The following is an 18,198-nucleotide window of genomic DNA, read 5'->3' as shown; positions in this document are numbered from 1 at the left end:
CTTTGGTAGAAAAAATGTCAATAAGTGTATATTTATTGGTTTGCGCAAAAGTTATAGCGCCTACAAACTAGGGTACATTTTCTGGAATTTACACAGCCTTTAATTTATGACTGCCTATGTCATTTCTTGAGGTGCTAAAATGGCAGGGCAGTACAAAACCCCCACAAATGACCCCATTTTGGAAAGTAGACACCCCAAGGAATTTGCTGAGAGGCATGTTGAGCCCATTGAATATTCATTTTTTTTGTCCCAAGTGATTGAATAATGACAAAAAAAAAAAAAAAAAATTACAAAAAGTTGTCACTAAATGATATATTGCTCACACAGGCCATGGGCATATGTGGAATTGCACCCCAAAATACATTTAGCTGCTTCTCCTGAGTATGGGGATACCACATGTGTGGGACTTTTTGGGAGCCTAGCCGCGTACGGGGCCCCGAAAACCAATCACTGCCTTCAGGATTTCTAAGGGTGTACATTTTTGATTTTACTCCTCACTACCTATCAAAGTTTTGAAGGCCATAAAATGCCCAGATGGCATAAAACCCCCCCAAATGACCCCATTTTGGAAAGTAGACACCCCAAGCTATTTGCTTTGAGGCATGTTGAGTCCATGGAATGTTTTATATTTTGACACAAGTTGCGGGAAAGTGACAATTTTTTTTTTTTTGCACAAAGTTGTCACTAAATGATATATTGCTCACACAGGCCATGGGCATATGTGGAATTGCACCCCAAAATACATTTAGCTGCTTCTCCTGAGTACGGGGATACCACATGTGTGGGACTTTTTGGGAGCCTAGCCGCGTACGGGGCCCCGAAAACCAATCACTGCCTTCAGGATTTCTAAGGGCGTACATTTTTGATTTTACTCCTCACTACCTATCACAGTTTCGGAGGCCATGGAATGCCCAGGTGGCACAACCCCCCCAAATGACCCCATTTTGGAAAGTAAACACCCCAAGCTATTTGCTGAGAGGCATGGTGAGTATTTTGCAGCTCTCATTTGTTTTTGAAAATAAAGAAAGACGAGAAAAAAAAATTTTTTTTTTCTTTTTTCAATTTTCAAAACTTTGTGACAAAAAGTGAGGTCTGCAAAATACTCACTATACCTCTCATCAAATATCTTGGGGTGTCTACTTTCCAAAATGGGGTCATTTGTGGGTTTTTTTTGTCACCTGGGCATTCCATGGCCTCCGAAACTGTGATAGGCAGTGAAGAGTGAAATCAAAAATTTACGGCCTTAGAAAGCCTGAAGGCGGTGCTTGGTTTTCGGGGTCCCGTACGCGGCTAGGCTCCCAAAAAGTCTCACACATGTGGTATCCCCGTACTCAGGAGAAGCAACAGAATGTATTTTGGGGTGTAATTTCACATATTCCCATGGCATGTTTGAGCAATATATCATTTAGTGACAACTTTGCGCAAAAAAAATAAAAAAAATAAAAAAATTGTCTCTTTCCCGCAACTTGTGTCACAATATAAAATATTCCATGGACTCGACATGCCTCTCAGCAAATAGCTTGGGGTGTCTACTTTCCAAAATGGGGTCATTTGGGGGGGTTTTGAACTGTCCTGGCATTTTATGCACAACATCTAGAAGCTTATGTCACACATCACCCACTCTTCTAACCACTTGAAGACAAAGCCCTTTCTGACACTTTTTGATTACATAAAAAAATACATTTTTTTTTGCAAGAAAATTACTTTGAACCCCCAAACATTATATATTTTTTTAAAGCAAATGCCCTACAGATTAAAATGGTGGGTGTTTCATTTTTTTTTTTCACACAGTATTTGCGCAGCGATTTTTCAAACGCATTTTTTGGGGAAAAAACACACTTTTTAAAATTTTAATGCACTAAAACACACTATATTGCCCAAATGTTTGATGAAATAAAAAAGATGATCTTAGGCCGAGTACATGGATACCAAACATGACATGCTTTAAAATTGCAGTGGCGACAAACTAAATACATTTTTAAAAGCCTTTAAAAGCCTTTATAGGTTACCACTTTAGATTTACAGAGGAGGTCTACTGCTAAAATTACTGCCCTCGATCTGACGTTCGCGGTGATACCCCACATGCATGGTGCAATTGCTGTTTACATTTGACGCCAGACCGACGCTTGCGTTCGCCTTAGCGTGAGAGCAGGGGGGACAGGGGTGCTTTTTTTTTTTTTTTTTCTTTATTATTATTATTATTTTTTTATCTTATTTTTAAACTGTTCCTTTCATTTTTTTTTTTTTTTTAAATCATTTTTATTGTTATCTCAGGGAATGTAAATATCCCCTATCATAGCAATAGGTAGTGACAGGTACTCTTTTTTGCAAAAATTGGGGTCTATTAGACCCTAGATTTCTCCTCTGCCCTCAAAGCATCTGACCACACCAAGATCTGTGTGATAAAATGCTTTCCCAATTTCCCAATAGCGCTGTTTACATCCGGCGAAATCTAAGTCATAAAATGCTCGTAGCTTCCGGTTTCTTAGGCCATAGAGATGTTTGGAGCCACTCTGGTCTCTGATCAGCTCTATGGTCAGCTGGCTGAATCACCGGCTGCATTCTCAGGTTCCCTGTTGAGACAGGAGAGCCAGAGAAAAACACGGAAGACGTTGGGGGGGGCATTCCCTCCCACTGCTTGTAAAAGCAGTCTAGAGGCTAATTAGCTGCTAGGATTGCTTTTACATGAAAGCCGATCGCTGGCTGAAAAGAATGATACCAAGATGATACCTAAACCTGCAGGCATCATTCTGGTATAACCACTCAAAGTCGTGAATGGCGTACCTGAAGACAAAAAAATGGTTAACAATAAAGCACAGTAAACGGTAAGGTATAAAAAATTGCATATCTGAAAAGCAAACATGATAAAACATAATAACAATAAAACATTGCAGAATAGAATACAGTAAAAAAGAGCAGAACAATAGAGAGAGAATAGAGAGAGAGAGAACAATAAAACGACAACTATTTTTTTTTATTTTATATTTTTGTATGTGTTTTTTTTTTTTTTTTTTACACTTTTTTTTTGTAACTAACTTTTATAACTGTAACCCGTTCCAGGTTCGGGTCTCTCAAAATGCGATGGCATCTTGGGAGACCCTGTGAAAGTGTGCCTAGCCTGTGCAATGCTGTACCCTACGCTAATACTCAACTAGTGAATGGTAGCGTTCAAAACATTCACCAATGCAAAGACCAGGATTGTCAGGACAGGAGGGACAATAATAGCGGGTTTCACGCCTATATCCGCGCTTGCTGCAGACACGACATCTTTTTTGGGGGGGTTCGCTGGGTAGGGGTACTCGGGAGGACATAAAGAAAATGCCTCTCATGCAGCCGACTGCATTTGGTTGGGGATGTGAATGGGGGAAGTACGGGCGCTGCAGAAGCGGTGGGTTCCCAATTAGGATTGGCGAATGCAGCAGGAAGGGCACTATGGGCACGACGGGCCTGTGTTTGTCTTTTTGGTGGCAGCGGGACACTACTTGTGCTTGCCACCTCACCAGCTTGAACTGCACTTATGGGACTCGCCACGTCACCAAGTGTTACTGCAGTGCTGGTTTGACTACGACCGGGGTGTACTAGGCCGCTGGTGCTTGCCAGCTCACCAAAACGCTACAAAAAAAACTGTTAGCGATCGCAAGGATCAGGCCTGACTCTGCGAACGCTGCAGTTATGCGTTTAGTGTTTTGTAAGTGACAGTGATCGATCGATACTGCACTTGGGTGGGCTGGGCCGGGCGGAGGGGCAAAACGCAGGTGCTAGCAGGTATCTGGGCTGATCCCGCTAACACTGCGTGTTTGGGAACCCTAAACTGCTGGGGACGCTAGTATAGATCTGATCGGATCAGATATTGATCCGTTCAGATACTATACCACTAAGGGAGCTGTACGGTGCGTGCGTGCGTGCGTGGGTGTTAGCGGTACTGGTGCTAACCTGACACTGCCTGGGGCTGGTGCTTGCCAGTTCACCAAAACGCTACCAAGAAAACTGTTAGCGATCGCAGGGATCAGGCCTGACTCTGTGAACGCTGCAGTTATGCGTTTAGTGATTTGTAAGTGACAGTGATCGATCGATACTGCACTTGGGTGGGCTGGGCCGGGCAGAGGGGAAAAACGCAGGTGCTAGCGGGTATCTGGGCTGATCCCGCTAACACTGTGTTTTTGGGAACCCTAAACTGCTGGGGACACTAGTATAGATCTGATCGGATCAGATATTGATCCGTACAGATACTATACCACTAAGGGAGGCGTATGCTGCGTGTGTGGGTGTTAGCGGTACTGGCGCTAATCTGACGCTGCCTGGGGCGACGCATATCACCGCCGGGCGATCAGAGGGCTAAACCTTTATTCGGTAATAAACGGCGGGTGCCCTGACACTATAAAAAATAAACGAACTAACCAGCGTCACCCGTAACGGTTATACGGTGATCAGTGGTGAAAGGGTTAACTAGGGGGCAATCAAGGGGTTAAAACATTTATTAGATAGTATATGGGGGTCTCTGTCGCTATAAAACGCTGACGGCGAACCTAAATATTTACCTCACTAACTAGCGTCACCAGCGACACTAATACAGCGATCAGAAAAATTATCGCTTAGTGACACTGGTGACAGGGGGTGATCAAGGGGTTAAAACTTTATTAGGGGGGGTTAGGGGGGTATCCTAGACCTAAAGGGGGGTAATACTCACTGCCCTAACACTGTAACTGTCACAAACTGACACCATGCAGTAATCAGAAAAAAAAAAAAAAATACTGCTTGCTGTCAGTTTGTGACAGGGGGGGGTGATTGGGGGGGGATCGAGGGGGGATCGGGGGTGTAAAGTATGCCTGGCATGTTCTACTGTGTGTGTGTGTTGTGCACTCACATGTCTTCTCTCCTCGGCGCTGGAACGGAAACTGCCGAGCCGAGGAGAGATGACATCACATCCTCTGCCTGTGTGAAACTACACACAGGCAGGGGAGGATTCCGATTGGCTGGGAGCGATTGCGAGGGGGGGGCCACGATCGGATGGTCTCCCCCTCGCCTCCCAACGCTCCCAGTCAAATGCCGACTGCCGCTGGCACCGGGGGGGGTCCGATTGGACCCCCCGCCCGCGGGAGGCAGATCACGTACAGGTACGTGATTCTGCCTGCCCGTGCCATTCTGCCGCCGTATATGTGCGTTAGGCGGTCGGCAAGTGGCTAATGTGTCCAAGGTTGTTCACCTGAATACCAGGGGAAACAAGGGAGGGATTTGTCAGAACTATTGCTTCATGAGCATCTTTGAAGCCATCTGGCTCATCTGTAAAAAGGGGAATGTAAGTTCATACATTTTAATCACTTCCTGACCGGTAGGGATGAGCTTTGAGTTCGAGTCGAACTCATGTTCGACTCGAACATTGGCTGTTCGCAAGTTCGCTGAATAGCGAACAATTTGGGGTGTTCGCGGCAAATTCGAATGCCGCGGAACACCCTTTAAAAGTCTATGGGAGAAATCAAAAGTGCTAATTTTAAAGGCTTATATGCAAGTTATTGTCATAAAAAGTGTTTGGGGACCTGGGTCCTGCCCCAGGGGACATAGATCAATGCAAAAAAAAGTTTTAAAAATGGTCGTTTTTTCAGGAGCAGTGATTTTAATAATGCTTAAAGTCAAACAATAAAAGTGTAATATCCCTTTAAATTTCGTAGCTGGGGGGGTGTCTATAGTATGCCTGTAAAGGGGCACATGTTTCCCGTGTTTAGAACAGTCTGACAGCAAAATGACATTTCGAAGGAAAAAACCCATTTAAAACTACTCGCGGCTATTGCATTGCTGGTCCGACAATACACATAGAAGTTCATTGATAAAAACGGCATGGGAATTCCCCACAGGGGAACCCTGAACCAAAATTTAAAAAAAAAATGACGTGGGGGTCCCCCTAAATTCTATATCAGGCCCTTCAGGTCTGGTATGGATTTTAAGGGGAACCCTGCGCCAAAAAAAAAAACCAAAACAGCGTGGGGTCCCCCCAAAAATCCATACCAGACCCTTATCCGAGCACGCAACCTGGCAGGCCGCAGGAAAAGAGGGGCGACGAGAGTGCGGCCCCCCTCCTCCTGAACCGTACCAGGCCACATGCCCTCAACATTGGGAGGGTGCTTTGGGGTAGCCCCCCAAAACACCTTGTCCCCATGTTGATGAGGACAAGGGCCTCATCCCCACAACCCTGGCCAGTGGTTGTGGGGGTCTGCGGGCGGGGGGCTTATCGGAATCTGGAAGCCCCCTTTAACAAGGGGACCCCCAGATCCCAGCCCCCCCTGTGTGAAATGGTAAGGGGGTACTTACCCCTACCATTTCACTAAAAAGCTGTCAAAAATGTTAAAAATGACAAGAGACAGTTTTTGACAATTCCTTTATTTAAATGCTTCTTCTTTCTTCTATCTTCCTTCATCTTCTTGTTCTGGTTCTTCTGGCTCTTCTGGTTCTTCCTCCGGCATTCTCATCCAGCATCTCCTCCGCGGCATCTTCTATCTTCTTCTCCTCGGGCCACTCCGCACCCATGGCATGGGGGGAGGCTCCCGCTCTTCTCTTCATCTTCTTCCTATTCTTCTCTTCTTCTTTTCTTCTCTTCCTCTCTTCTTCTCTTCTTCATTTTCTTCTCCGGGCCGCTCCGCACCCATGCTGGCATGGAGGGAGGCTCCCGCTGTGTGACGCGTCTCCTCGTCTGACGGTTTTTAAATAACGGGGGGCGGGGCCACCCAGTGACTCCGCCCCCCTCTGACGCATGGGACATGACGGGACTTCCCTGTGGCATTCCCCGTGATGTCACAGGGAAGTCCCGTCAAGTCACCATGCGTCAGAGGGGGGCGGGGTCACCTCCCAGAACCAGAAGAGCCAGAAGAACCAGAAGAAGAAGGTGAAGGAAGATAGAAGAAAGAAGAAGCATTTAAATAAAGGAATTGTCAAAAACTGTCTCTTGTCATTTTTAACATTTTTGACAGTTTTTTTGTGAAATGGTAGGGGTAAGTACCCCCTTATCATTTCACACGGGGGGAGGGCTGGGATCTGGGGGTCCCCTTGTTAAAGGGGGCTTCCAGATTCCGATAAGCCCCCTGCCCGCAGACCCCCACAACCACTGGCCAGGGTTGTGGGGATGAGGCCCTTGTCCTCATCAACATGGGGACAAGGTGTTTTGGGGGCTACCCCAAAGCACCCTCCCAATGTTGAGGGCATGTGGCCTGGTACGGTTCAGGAGGGGGGCCGCACTCTTGTCCCCCTCTCTTTTCCTGCGGCCTTGCAGGTTGCGTGCTCGGATAAGGGTCTGGTATGGATTTCTGGGGAGACCCCACACCGTTTTTTTTTGCGGTGGGGGGCGCGGGGTTCCCCTTAAAATCCATACCAGACCTGAAGGGTCTGGTATGGAATTTAGGGGGACCCCCACGTCATTTTTTTAAAAATTTTGGCCGGGGTTCCCCTTAATATCCATACCAGACTTGAAGGGGCCTGGTATGGAATTTAGGGGGACCCCCACGTCATTTTTTTTTTTAACTTTGGTTCGGGGTTCCCCTGTGGGGAATTCCCATGCCGTTTTTATCAATGAACTTTTATGTGTATTGTCGGAGGCAATGCAATAGCCTCGAGTAGTTTTAAACGGGTTTTTTCCTTCGAAATGTCATTTTGCTGTCAGACTGTTCTAAACACAGGAAACATGCGCCCTTTTACAGGCATACTATAGACACCCTCCAGCTACGAAATTTAAAGGGATATTACACTTTTATTGTTTGACTTTAAGCATTATTAAAATCACTGCTCCTGAAAAAACGACCGTTTTTAAAACTTTTTTTTGCATTGATCCATGTCCCCTGGGGCAGGACCCAGGTCCCCAAACACTTTTTATGACAATAACTTGCATATAAGCCTTTAAAATGAGCACTTTTGATTATTCATGTTCGTGTCCCATAGACTTTAATGGTGTTCGCGTGTTCGAACGAACTTTTTTCCTGTTCGCATGTTCTGGTGCGAACCGAACAGGGGGGTGTTCGGCTCATCCCTACTGACCGGTGCACGCCGATGTACGTTGGCAGAGAATGGCACGGCTGGGCAAATGAGCATACCTGTAAGTCTCATTTGAATTCCCCGCGCGCCAGCCAGGAGCTCCGTGAGTCGGGTCGTGGGTCCCGCGGACTCGATCACCGTGGGGATACCCGCGATCGCCTCATGGAGAGGACAAACGGGGAGATGCTGATGTAAACAAGCATCTCCCCATTCTGCCTAGCGACAGTCTCACTCATCTCTGCTCCCTGTCATCGGGAGCAGAGATCAGTGACGTGCCACAGCTAGCCCATCCCCCCTACAGTTAGAAATCACTCCCTAGTACTGATTTAACCCCCTAGTGGTTAATCCCTTCACTGCCAGTGTCATTTACACAGGAATCAGTGCATTTTTATAGCACTGATTGCTGTATAAATGACAATGGTCCCAAAAATGTGTAAAAAATGTCAGATGTGTCCGCCATAATGTCGTAGTCACAATAAAAATCGTTGATCATCACCATTACTAATAAAAAATAATTATTAATAAAAATGCCATAAAACTATTTTGTAAATGCTATAACTTTTGTGCAAACCAATCAATAATCGCTTATTGCGATTTTTTTTACCAAAAATATGTAGAAGAATGCGTATCGGCCTAAACTGAGGACAAAAATGTTTTTAATTATTTTTTGGGGATATTTATTATAGCAAAAAGTAAAAAATAATGCGTTTTTTTCAAAATTTACGCTATTTTTTTGTTTATAGCGCAAAAAATAAAAACCGCAGAGGTGATCAAATACCACCAAAAGAAAGCTCTATTTGTGGGGAAAAAAAGGACGTCAATTTTGTTTAGGTGCATCGTCGCACGACCGCGCAATTGTCAGTTAAAGTGACGCAGTGCTCTGGTCAGGAAAGGGGTAAATTCTTCCAGGGCTGAAGCAGTTAAACAAGGATCCATACAGAAAACGTTTAAAGCCTTATCGCCTATTTTCTCAGGTTGTAAATTGTCCCAGACAACCAGACAAGATAAGGATGGACATGGACATATGTGCTATTATGAGACTAGTGACTCATGTCTCAAGTGAACAATGAACAGAGATATTTTATTTTCATGGCTGAGAAAAGAAAATGGCATTATTCAAAAGCTGTTTAACGAACAAAAATTATTCACTACAAGTAATTATATTAGAATTAAATTTTTGTTATATTTTTTACATTATATTGGAGCAGTCATATGCATGTTTAATGGAACAATGACATTTATTTTTGTTTATATATTTTTTTATAATATTTTAGATTTTTATTTCCATAATATTCATTATATAATTGTTTGTTTATACCCATTGAAATATATTAGTATATATATTTATTAATATTAGGGGTATATGGTTAAAATACCAGAAATTAGATTGTATGTATAGGAGTTCTGTTGATGATAATACTTATAAATAGCCAGTGTGCTTTTCATAACAATGATCTAATTCTCAAGGTATGTGATAATAAGTTAATTGGGTTGGTTAGACTTTCTCAAAGAAATATATCTGAGAATTAGACTCAAAGTCTGGCAAAGTCTGACTTATGTGCCATGGAATAGACTCCTTATCATATTTTATAGTTTTCTTAAAAGCTTAAGTCAAAGGTTATTTAAAGTGATATGTTGACATGTTAAGTAACATTCCAAATGGTAATTATTTAGGGTCAAATGCTGCCCCCTTTTAGGTAACTGAGGCAAATTACGCGTATTTGACGTCATTAATTACATGAAAAGCAAATACACACCCACTTTGAGGTAGGGTATAAAGGTTGTACACACATGGCAGTAGGAAAGACAGAAGGAAAAGAGAATAAAAGATGGAGAGAAGAACAAAAAGATCAAGAATGGGAAAGGTGTCCATTGGAACACAACTGACATATCCCAGACAAGAATAGTTTTAGATTTCCGGTAAAGTATAGATTCTATTTACCTGTATGCAATTGACTGTTTTAATATACATCTGGTTGGGCTATTTTAATCCTTGTAGCAAAATTGAAATTGAGATACTTTTAACTGCAGTATAAGTTGTTTATTTTTCAAGTAAAGACAAAAAATACACATATTGGTATATTTCATAAGGCTATTTTCAGCTTCTAGTAAATGGCTTAGTTATGATGTATGTTTAAACATACAATTCATTACAACTTATCTTTACCTTAAACATAAGTCTTGGTTAAATTACCACGTATATATACATGGTATAACATATTTGTTTATGTGTTTTTAAAGAGTAATCTGAGCTTGCATAGATCTATTATCCAAGAGAGAGGTCATATGTTCAAATCAACACCTTGCTATTTTCACAGTCTGTTGAACCATTGAGAAGTTATATACAAAACAGTTAAAAGTGTTGATACATTGGTATTTTTGTAACCAGACCTTGTGGTTATATTCTCATCATTGGTATTATCCATATTATTGAAACGTTTATCCATATTCTTTGTTTATCGCCAGTTATATTTTGATATTATTTTGCACTGAATTTTTATTAAATAAATATATATATATATATATATATATATATATTTGCACATTATTGTATTCCTTTCTGTCTTCAAGCTAGCGCAAATAAATGAATATGAGATATTTTGTTAATTTGTGGAAATACATGGGAATTTCCTTAACCACAGATCCTTGCTCATTTCCATAAATATAAAACTGTTTAATATTTCAGTATAAACATCCTGACAGTAAGTTCACAGCGCGTGCAATCCATGCCCTCAACTTTTGGTTTTGAATTAAAGCCTGAACAGCCAGTGTTCGGTTCAAACTTATATTAAGACAGAATGCTGAACTTGTTTCTAGAGGAGAATATGTAAAGAAGCTTCATGACACATATAAACTTCATTAAGGTATAAAAATACACCCCTTCCCACTCTCCGAAATTCCCCAAGATACACAGCATTTTGCTATCCAAACGACATCCAGTAAGAGTTTGTATCTACTTTAAAAGACCAGTGCCCACAAGCCCTATACTAATATGTCCCTATGCACTATATCTGCAGCACTCCCTATGCTTTCCCTATCACAGCTAAGCATGGTGTCAATATGGCTGCCGGAAACCCAACTTTTAACCACTTCCCACCCGGCCTATAGCAGAATGACGGCCGGGCGGTGGTTCTGTTATCCTGACTGGGCAGCACGGCGATCAGAGGTGCTGTGTGTCAATCTGACACACTGCATCTCTGATCGTGGTATGGAGCCTCTGACAGAGGCTCATTACCACGTGATCAGCTGTGACCAATCACAACTGATCGTCGCGTGAACCAGGAAGTGCAGATAAACAGCATTCCTCGGTTCATGCTGACAGGGCGAGCTGTTCGGCAGCTCTCCCTGTCAGAGGGGAGTCTGTGCTGATAATCAGCACATTGATTATCAGCACAGCCCCATCAGATGCCACTACAGCTGCCAATAAGTACCCATCAGCTGCCAGTCAGTGCCCCATCAGAAACAGATGTCAGTGCCCATATCAGTGCCAATCAGTGCCCATATCAGTGCCCATCACAGTGCCAATCAGTGCCCAGCAGTAACATCTGTCAGTACCTCATCAGTACCTCATCATCAGTGCTGCCTATCAGTGCCATCTGTCAGTGCCAATCAGTACCGCCTATCAGTGTCAATCAGTGACCATCACAGCTGCCTGTCAGTGCCTATCACAGCCACCTTTCAGTACCCATAAATGCCACCTATCAGTGCCCATCAGTGCCACCTGTCAGTTCCCATCAGTGCTGCCTACCAGTGCTGCATATCAGTGCTGCCTATTGGTTCCCATCAGTGCTGCATATCAGTGCTGCCTATCTGTTCCCATCATATCTACATATCAGTGCCACCTTATCAGTGCCAACTCATCAGTGTCCATCAGTGCCCATCAGTGAAGGAGAAAACAAAATTTTATAACCGAAATGAAGAAAAACTTTTTTTCAAAAATGTCGATCTTTTTTAGTTTGTTTAGCAAAAAATAAAAACCCCAGTGGTGATTTAATACCACTAAAAGAAAGCTCTATTTGTGGGAAGAAAATTATAAAAATGTAGTTTGGGTGCAGTGTTACATGACCATGCAATTGTCATTCAAAGTGCGACAGAACTGAAAGCAGAAAATTGTCCTGGGCAGGAAGGGGCGAAAGTGCCTGATATTGAAGTGGTTAAAGAGGGTGCTGGCACATTGCAAAGTCCACAATATTGGTCATTCTAAACCCTCTTACCCAAGTTCAAAGTCTAGGAAGTACTTTATTGTTAGTTAGTTGATATGGCAGCGAATAGCTGCATTAGACTGTTATTTCTACAATTTGGTTTTATTTAGTTTGAACCCATGCCCAATCCTGACCCAAACCTCATCCTTAATGCTTACATTTCAGATCTACTTTCATTTTACCTAAATCAGATTAAATTAGAAGTCTAATTCCTATAATATTAAACATTAAAACTACTTAAAATTAGATGGAATGCTTCCTATATATGTCCTTGTTTAATAACCTCAAATATTTTCATCACCTCAGGGACTTTGAGATGACTGTATTAATCTTCATAATTGCTGTTCAAAATGCTATGTTTAGCAAAAGAGTGAACATGTATAATTCCAGGTTAAGATGATCCTTAATTTGTAAACAAATTAAAACTTAGTAAAGTTAAAAATGACTGTATATTGGCAATTTTGATATAATGTCTGTATGGGTAGTTTAAAAATAATAAATTACTTGATGGAGTAGAGGACTGAAGTCAATTTTTTGGATCAAGCAGATGTGTATATAAGTAATATGGAGTTCTAGCGTTATCAAAATAATAATATTATTAATAATCATCATCATAATAACAATAATATGATTACAAAAAGATCACTAGGACATTTAATACCAACATTAGACATGAGTGAATTTCTGGAAAGTTTGTGGTTCAGTTAAACTTAAAAAATGTACAAGCCTCCAAAGTTTGCATTTTCTAAGCTGGAAGACCTATTGATGTGCATGAAGCTGCAAACTAATCAGCAAAAGGTGTGCATTGTGGAGCAGGATAGGATGCAAAATTGTACAGAAAGGTATTGTAAACTCCTGACAACCCTGCTTGAAGAACTGATGTAGCCAAAAAGTAGAAAACATTGAAATGCAGTTTTGGGAAACAAAAAACGCCATAAGCAGTTCTTAGTAGCTCTGGAAGCCCCCTATAAGTTTACACTTCTTGTAAAAAGAATACAAGAAAAAAAAATCTTCCCATGGATTGTAGGTGGGTGGGGATGACAGCTTTAATGTGCTCAGACAGCAGCAGTGCGAATATGGCCAGAAGTAATGTAAGTGTAGGAAGTTGCATGAGAAATAAATTCCAAAAACTTTACCAGGGATGCTAAGATATTGCTCAGACTTTAGGCCTGGCAGGAAGCAGGAGCCTTGGTGTGATGTGCATTAGATGATAATAACAGCGCTAGCGGAATGATGATACTATGTGATACTGTGTAACACACTGAGAGTAAAATAAAGTGCTAAGTGCTTGCAAAATGAATAAATGAATAAACAAATATAAGCACTATTAGGTTAATAGCGCAATATAATACCATAAACACACACTGAAAAATTGCAATAAAGTACTAGGTGATTCGGATAATGCTTGCAAAATGGGTTATTAAATAAACAAATATAAACACTAAGAAAATAATAGCGCAATGTGATATCATATAACACATACTAAGAAATTGCATTAAAGTGCTGGGTGATTCAAATAATGAACAATATTGGTAACAATATTGGTTAAAAGATGCTTCCGAACAGATGATGTCCCCTCTTGTGTTGGTGTTGGTCTATGGTGTTGCTTTTGTAACAGGGTTTACCAGACAACATAAGCAATTTGAAAAGGTAATTAAAGAATATTGGCCATTGTTGCTCAAGGATAGAGATCTCAGGAGTGTTTTACCAGCTTCACTGCAGTTTATCTACACCAAACCTCCCACTTTGAGGTTAAAGTTGGCTCGTAATGTTGTTAACCCTCCCAAGAAACTCCATACATTCTTGGACCAGACAGGTTTCTTTAGTTACAGGAAGTGTGTTGTGTGTCGAACTTCCAGATGTTAATGTCAATTGTCATGTGTTCATAAAATTTGCCATTATTTGGTAAAGGCAGGAAGTAATGTATGTTAAAAGGAAGCATGTGTTTAATCACATCATAAGGTTCTTCTCACTCCATTGGCTATTGCACTGGGAGGTGGGGACTTCAAAGCATATATAACTTCTTCTTATGATACCGGAAGTGATGTCCTTGATGACGCCCTGGAGGAGAAGCAAAACGCGTCAGTTTAATTTCCGGTATAGAGAACCAGTGACGCTACTTTCGGTTCTCATGGAATGCACACTGTGCGAACCCGGAAACACGCTGATGCTTGCCTTTGTTTGATGTCTCGTGAGTGATACACAATAGAGCGCAGTGTGTTTTTATACTGGCGGTACTTCACATGCACTTTTCTCTTTCTTTTTTTACCTTGTTATGTTACAAAACATCTGGGATGTTGTTGAGAGCCACCACCTCTGAGAATTTGATGATTGTTCCTACCTCCCCAAACAAACTATAACCCTGTTTTGACCCCAGGACTGCAAAGCCGATGGTCCATCAACTTTGGTGAGTGGGGCCACAAGAGGGGACATCATCTGTTCGGAAGAATCTTTTTACCAATATTGTTTATTATTTGAATCACCCAGCACTTTAATGCAATTTTTTAGTGTGTGTTATATGATATCACATTGCGCTATTATTTTATTAGCGCCTATATTTGTTTATTTATTAACCCATTTTGCAAGCCTTATCCGAATCACCTAGCACTTTAATGCAATTTTTCAGTTTGTGTTTATGGTATTATATTGCGCTATTAACCTATTAGCTATTATATTTGTTTATTCATTTTGATAGCACTTAGCACTTTATTTTACTCTCAGTGTGTTACACGGTATCACATAGTATCATCATTCCACTAGCGCTGTTATTATCGTCTAATATATTTCTAACTTTCTAGTACCTTTTGCAACAGCAGCTGTGGTCTTATACACAATTTTTCTTTTTCCATTAAGCGCAAGTTTATGTTTTAATTGGTGTGACATGGTAACAACAGCAGTAGGCAAAAATGCACAAGAAGAGTGAGCATTTTTTTGGATTCTGAGATCCTTTGAAAATAATTACACTAACCTCTTATATCTGGCTACTTATATGCTTTCATGATGGTCAGACTATAATGAAATCAATTAAAACATCAAAATAGTACCCCCTATATACAATAATTTCACTTGTGACAACCAAAGAAACCCACTGAAGAACAAAAGAGCAAATAAATACCAAGAGCAGGTTACTGTAAGCTAAGTGTACAGTATATGCAGCATATGGTTTTACACTTTAAATCTGAAATTAAAAGCTCTTATCATTAGACAAAATCTACGCATGTGGTGGTACCCTCTTGCACTGCAAGGGCTAAATGCTAATTTTGTCCATGGGTGCAAAGATAGAGTGTAATATTTACCTTATTTTTAACTTTGGGATGCTCCCTCAATCCATGCAACTGGTCCAGCACTGCTGCCACCCTAAGGCACTCTCATCCATAGTTACATGCTTGCCTCCTCCATATACTGTACAATGCAGGGTTAATAGCCCTGTATTTTAGGTAATGATGCCAAGGGATTACCCACAGTTTGCTCACAGAACGGGCAGAAGAGAACAGTGCTGGAGTCTGCCTCACTGAGGGATAGGGTAAATAATATACCTTATGCTTGCACTCCTAGAATTATGAACATTTAACCCTTACAGTGTTGGGGGATCCTACTGCAAAGGCAGATGTTGTCTTATTCCTATTAAACCTATTTCATAAGGTGCATAAGGTGGTACACCTTAAACAATTATTTGATTCTTGCTTTTATAAGATTATATGTGAGATTTGAAGCTAAGCATACAGTATGTTAACACAATTTTGTTAAAAAAAAAAAAAAAAATATATATATATATATATATATATATATATATATATATATATATATATATATATATATATATATATATATATATATATAAATAAATGTTGATAGTTTGTCAATAGGTTCCAGTTACGTATTGAATGCATTCAATGTCTTACCTTCAGTGTAAAACATATGATTGGAATTTGGTTACTTTTAGTAACACCTTTTAATACTTGCATGGATTATTGCAGTTGAATGTAGCAACAGAAAACTGTGAAAATATTAGAAAGTGGTATATAGGTATAGCTAATACAAAACTCTTTTTTGTCCTTATAAGAGATATACAGGAGTAGTGCAGAGGAAACAAGAAAACGTGTAGATAAATAAGGTTCTCATATAACAAATTAATTATCATTACGCATGAATCAGAACTACTGAGGGCACCATGAATAATCACTGTTGCCCATGATTCCTTTACATTAATCATCGATGCAGTAATCAATGATTTTCCTTTGGGTAAAAAGCAAAAAGTTCTTCGTAACAAAATGCTTGTCAGTCGCCCATGATTTATATCTAGCAGAGGAAGTAATTAGAGGAATGCTGTTCTGTATCCTGAATCTTATCTGCACTGTTAACTGCCTGTATTGTTAAATGTTTTTAGAAATTTAAAGGCATCTTGAATCTATATTTATCTAAAATAAAATAAAAACCAGGAATTAAAGTAGATGTAAACATACAGGGGGCTGCACATACAGGGGGTTCTTCCAAAGAAGTGGGTTCTTTAAATAAGTGGCACTTCTGCTCTTGCACCATCCATCTGAACATCTTCTTCTCTCTTCACAGGTAAACCTGCTTTATACCTCCACATACCTTCAAACTGAATATATTGACTGCCTGCACAAATGTATATTTGGTAAACCTGCGTTTATACCTCCACATACCTTCAAACTGAAAATATTGACTGACTGCACAAATGCATATTTGGTAAACCTGCGTTTATACCTCCACATACCTTCAAACTGAATATATTGACTGACTGCACAAATGCATATTTGGTAAACCTGTTTGTCACCACTGTTTCAACTCCATCTGTAGCCCTGCTCACATTAGTTCAATGTTTATTTAGCTATTAAGCCTTACCTAAATTATGGGTTTCCTTATCTTTACAATTTTGGCCTTTTAGTCCCCTTGCAATTTGATTGTGGTGTGAAAGTTATGCCCTGCTAGCTGTGTTCCTAATATCCCCTCCTAATTGATTAATTGCCAGATTCAACCCACACCCAACACACAGTATAAAAACAAGGCCTTCTTTACGGGGGAGCACATACAGGGGGCTGCACATACAGGGGGTTCTTCCAAAGAAGTGGGTTCTTTAAATAAGTGGCACGTCTGCTCTTGCACTTCAGCGATTTACACAAAGAAAACTATAACAGACTGCAGGTGACCCCATTTCCAAATTTTATCATCTTCCTCTCTAAAACATGCTCTCTTTACCTCTCCTCCTTTTCACAATTGCTGCCTCTCTCCTCAAGCTCTCTTTTCTTCATCCCTCTGCTCCACCCCACAATCTGTACATATCACCCTCACTTCTCCCCTCCCCCTATTACTGCACTCATCACCTCTTTCTAACTCTAAGCTCACTTGCTAACAAACCCCCCAGGATACTGAAGCATGTCCCCTCATACAAACCACATTCTCATACTACCTCCCTCACTCTTCTGCTTCTCCTAATCGCTGGAGATATTTCCCCAAACCCTGGGCCCCCCTTATTTAACTGTGCCCAACACACCCATCACCATCACCCTACACCCTCTGGCAGTAGTCTCAATCTACACAATTTAGTCTCCATTCCTCTTCTTCCCAACACCAGCCTCCCTCTCTCCTGCGCCCTCTGGAATGCCCGCTCTGTCTGCAACAAACTCACTGCTGTTCATGACCTCTTTGTCACTAATTCCTTTAATCTACTTGCTCTCACCGAAACCTGGCTCCACGAATATGACACCCCTTCTCCTGCTTCCCTCTCCCAGGGTGGCCTTCACTGGACTCACTCCCCTAGGCCTAATGGACGCAAGGGAGGTGGAGTGGGATTCCTCCTATCCCCCAGAGCACCTTCCAGGTTATTCACCCTCCTCCATCTTTCTCCCTCTCATCATTCGAAGCCCACTGTATACGTCTATTCTCTCCTACTTCCCTAAGAATTGCTGTGATCTACCGGCCCCTGGACCATTATCAACTTTCCTTGATGAGTTTTCTGCCT

Source organism: Aquarana catesbeiana, linkage group LG02 (assembly GCF_042186555.1).
Source record: "Aquarana catesbeiana isolate 2022-GZ linkage group LG02, ASM4218655v1, whole genome shotgun sequence".
NCBI classification, from domain to species: Eukaryota; Metazoa; Chordata; class Amphibia; order Anura; family Ranidae; genus Aquarana; species Aquarana catesbeiana.
The sequence above is the reverse complement of the archived record's forward strand: the minus strand, read 5'-3'. Positions refer to the sequence as shown.